Source organism: Hippocampus comes, unplaced genomic scaffold (assembly GCF_001891065.2).
Source record: "Hippocampus comes isolate QL1 unplaced genomic scaffold, H_comes_QL1_v1.1 scaffold104, whole genome shotgun sequence".
NCBI lineage: Eukaryota > Metazoa > Chordata > Actinopteri > Syngnathiformes > Syngnathidae > Hippocampus > Hippocampus comes.
This window is the reverse complement of record NW_017806072.1, coordinates 4746131-4750163: the sequence shown is the minus strand read 5'-3', so window position 1 is coordinate 4750163 and position 4033 is coordinate 4746131. Positions and strand designations below refer to the sequence as shown.

General features: G+C 40.3%; 1 protein-coding gene across 16 annotated transcripts in view; it reads right to left on the bottom strand.

The window, feature by feature from the left end:
* mical3a (microtubule associated monooxygenase, calponin and LIM domain containing 3a) overlaps positions 1 to 2550 on the bottom strand; it is a 58281-nt gene extending 55731 nt beyond the window's left edge. For 5 of the 16 annotated variants that reach the window (XM_019894013.1, XM_019894014.1, XM_019894019.1 and 2 more), the window contains exon 1: positions 2193 to 2548. The gene's annotated coding sequence lies outside the window, so the exon portion shown is untranslated. Of the gene's footprint in view, positions 1 to 2192 lie in introns of all 16 variants that reach the window. The other 11 variants (XM_019894015.1, XM_019894016.1, XM_019894018.1 and 8 more) reach the window with 5 other exon arrangements.
* Between the last annotated feature and the right edge of the window lie 1483 nt (positions 2551 to 4033).

Genomic DNA, 4033 nt, shown 5'->3' with positions numbered 1-4033 from the left:
TGTTGCGAGTTGCCATTCGTTCTACTAAACCATTAGTCAAACGCCATCATGCCTTCTGTTGTTATTACACAAACAAAAATCTCTTTACTGTTACTAGTGTTAGTGCCTCAATATGGCTACGCTCGTGAAAGCAATACAACGAACTCAAACGCGTCTTCGTTCAATGTTGTCAACTAATATCTGGATTATGCAAATTTTCCTCAATTCTCCGGAGAAATTTTCATAAAAATTTGAAAAACCCGGAATTCCGGGAAAATCCGGAGGACTTTCATCTCTGTAAAATGTATTTGTGGCTTGAATTTTCTTGACAAGTACTGCATACAAAGTACTGCAAGCTACTTGCTTTTTATTTGTTATAGTCAAACTGGGTGGGTGGATGGATGGATGGTGGTGTATTTGGCTGATATTTAAATGAATTTGTTTATTTATGTATTAACTTTCTCAACTTTTAAAAGTCATTACTGCAAAATGAAAGCGCAATTGCTTGTTTTTATCCTCCATAATGTAACTTCTGGTTCTTACAAAACAACAATCACACAAAATTTCACGTCGTTTATTCAAGCTGCAACTTTTTAAGACCAGTTGTACAGGACCGGTTTTTTCAAACAACCAAAAAAGGAGCCCAAACATTTGCTAACATCACAGGGTAAGTTGACTAACAAAAGAGAAGAGGGAATGCTTATCAATGCAGCGCCGATGCATGATGACGTCACTTCAAGGCGACTCTAGAGCTGTGCATTTTAAGAATGCCGACTTGACAATACAACCCTCTACTATATCATCATTTTAATAATATTTATAAGCGCCTTTCAAGACACCCAAGGACACTTTACAATAACAAAAAACACAAAACAATCCGGGTTGAGCAGCGGCAGCCAAAACGCACCAGCGTTTGGGTTAACTCTGTTGCTACACTGATTTGGCTTCCAACATGGTAATGCAACAACAGTCGCCTTTTATGACACCATCCGTGGGTGTCCCTGGGAGGCACGACCAATCAACCCATGTTGACTCCCAACTGTTACATTCATGTCACTGACTCGGGTGCAAAAAAAAAAAAAACAAGTGTTTGAGACATCCCTCATTATAACATCCTTTCAAAAGATGGACAATATGTGCTACTGGCTGTCCATCCGTCCCTCCGTGCAACAAAACCTTTAAATTACAGTCTGACTTCGACAGAACCACAACTCAATGTAAATATGAAAAGAAAAGGAACAACGAAATATAATATATGTACTAATCAATTCTGACAGAGACATGGGATGAACTTGTTCAGTATGTCAAGCTCTTCCATTCTAATTAGCAGACTTACTTCACGAGATGTCTGCTAATGTATGTAAGGTATGCATTTAATATGGGCCATCTTTCTCTTGACTACAGCTGGATCAAATGTTCAGTCATTCAACAAAGGAAATGTGCACGTTTGTGAATGCAACCTATGAGGTGAGTGGGTACTTCTGAAGGCTTGGTTTCGGAACCAAATACCCTAACATATACAGTAAATACAACTACAGTACATTCAATTATCAGCTACAAATGACAGCCAAAGAATGTGGACAAAATAATGACGCTTGTTGTTATTGTGTGAATGTCCAGCCCCAAGATTATGTCCACATTCGGAATGTGACCAAATCCAAGAAATGTCTTTAAGATTGATTTACACAGAAACATAAATTTAGCAACTTCTCTTAAGTGTGGATGTAGTTTAGAGTGGTGCACAACTACCAACTACAATCAGACAATTCCAAAATGCATGTATAGCATATTATCGAACCAGCAAAGACTCATGCGTCAAGTCATTGGCCAAATTATAATTAGGCAATTAACCCATTCACAAATGGAGCATGTGTCACTAAGCAGATCTAACGTGAATAACACCGCAGCAGCCACCCAATGTGTTACATGAGCTAAAGAAGCCTGTGCTGTGCCTGTCCGGTCTCAAAACGACCGAAAGCCAACAGTACGTTCGCTCCAATCATCACTGCACCTCTGTGACTTTCATTTATATGATGTCAACTTGTATCTCGGGCTAGTGTCCTTGTGTTGTTTGTCCGGTTTAGGGAAATAAACAGAGCGTGACGTTGGCAAACGTGCGAAGAGGTGCAGTTCGCGGTTCCGAAGGAGCCATGAAGAATGTCGTGAACGTGCATCCAGTGTCAGGCTTTCTAGTGAGGAACAGCCGCGCTTACCTGCAACACTTGTGTATTTATAATCCAATCGTTCGTAGCGACAAAGAGGCCATATTAGGTAGTTAGTCCAGATTCCCTCTCAGAACGCCAAAGTGAGTGGTTAAGGTCGGAGGAGGCCAGGAGACGCAGCCACAGTCGCAGAGGAGCAGGAGCAACTTGAAACGGAGGGAAATCGGGCCAAACCATCAGAGTGGCAGGCACGGGTGACGGATTAAGGATATAAATAACAACATATCAACAAACTATTGAGTGATACTCGACTAAATTGTGATGAAAATGTGACGTTGCACTTTCATCAAAATAAAAGGAACGCTCACATTCTTCCCTTGTCATTTGAAAGGCGAAAGGCAGAATCTAAAACCCCTTCTTCCGCCGGAGCAAACCAATGCGTGAAAACACTGTCTAATCCCATTGGTCCATTGCAACATGACGCAAACACTGCTCAGAGTCAGGGTGACATATTAAAGCAATACTGTAGTCCGAGGTAACAGGCGATGGAAGAAACGGTTGCTAATAATTACTATTGTTGTTATTATTACTACTGGTAGCGGTGTAATTATAATAATAATGCGATTGCCGGTGACAGTGCATCTGAATCGTGAATAGTTAATCAAAACTTTGTCTCCTACATCTTAATTGTGTCTCCAATGTGTAGCTTTAAGTGTACGTTCCCCTCGATGGATTCTTGGGCAGAAGTCCAAAGCCCGTATGGTGGTTTGCTAACAATGCACAGTCGGTTGTGGTTGTAGAGTTGCCGTTGCTAAAGTGTAAAAAACACTGAGATTACAACTTGGGAAAATTGCATGTTTCAAACAATCACTTTTAAATAGCATTACAGCAATGCATGGTTTGGAAAACAGTAGCATGAGTCAGCTTCCCACAGCCTGAAATATGCATTACTGATTCACTTTGTCCTACTGTAATATCAGCCATCCCAAGACCTGCACTCATGTTAGTGAAAATACTGCACACATCAGTAGCCCAGAAATCCAAACAGTAAACTCAGATGACATTTAAAGCTATAAAGATTATCTTTATAAGTGTGCTGACTGTTTCAGAGGAAAGGTCAATGGCACGTAGTTTCATTCGAAACAGCCTCACTCAGGGGCGTCACACCATGGAGGATGTGGGCGGGGTGGGACTGGCAATTCAATATTATTATGATTAGTCCCAAAACTAGTAACAATGTCATGTAACAGCTGTGATGTGATGTCGTCACTGCACCAAGATGCACTCTTGTAACATGTGTTGAGTGGGTTTTGTTTTTTTTAACCTCTTTTACCTGCAAGAAACAATGTTTTGCATTTTCAAGAACTGTCCAATGCTTTTCTTTTATTCTATAGCTTTAATTTACTGTATTATAGCATAAAAGTATGTTTTGTTTGTTAACTTGACCATGTTCACACGTCTAGTGGGCCAGGACTGTGATAGTTCTTTCTGTTCTGATTTCATGTCAAGGTAAAATTCTCAGTGTTTTTTTTTTCTAATACAAAAAGAAATCTTATACTTGTCTCCATGTATTCATTACATCATGATATTGAATCGCGTCAATGACATGACAATTGAATGAAACGTGAGACAAGGTAAGGTTCGCACCTCTATTTCCCTGGGCCTTCCCTTTCAATTCCCGCTAGTTTCACAGTGTTGAGTGTGTGTGTTGATGGGAGTTACAAAATGGAGCAAGCAAGAAAGGGTGTGTTGGTCATGTGACATTCGCAACCTGAGCCCTGAGGCACTGTGATGTCATTTTGAGTCAACACTAAGTGGCAAAATGTCCGCCCCCTAGGATGGATAAAATTTAGTGGCTTTTTCTGCTTAATTCATTTTCCACAAATGCAATA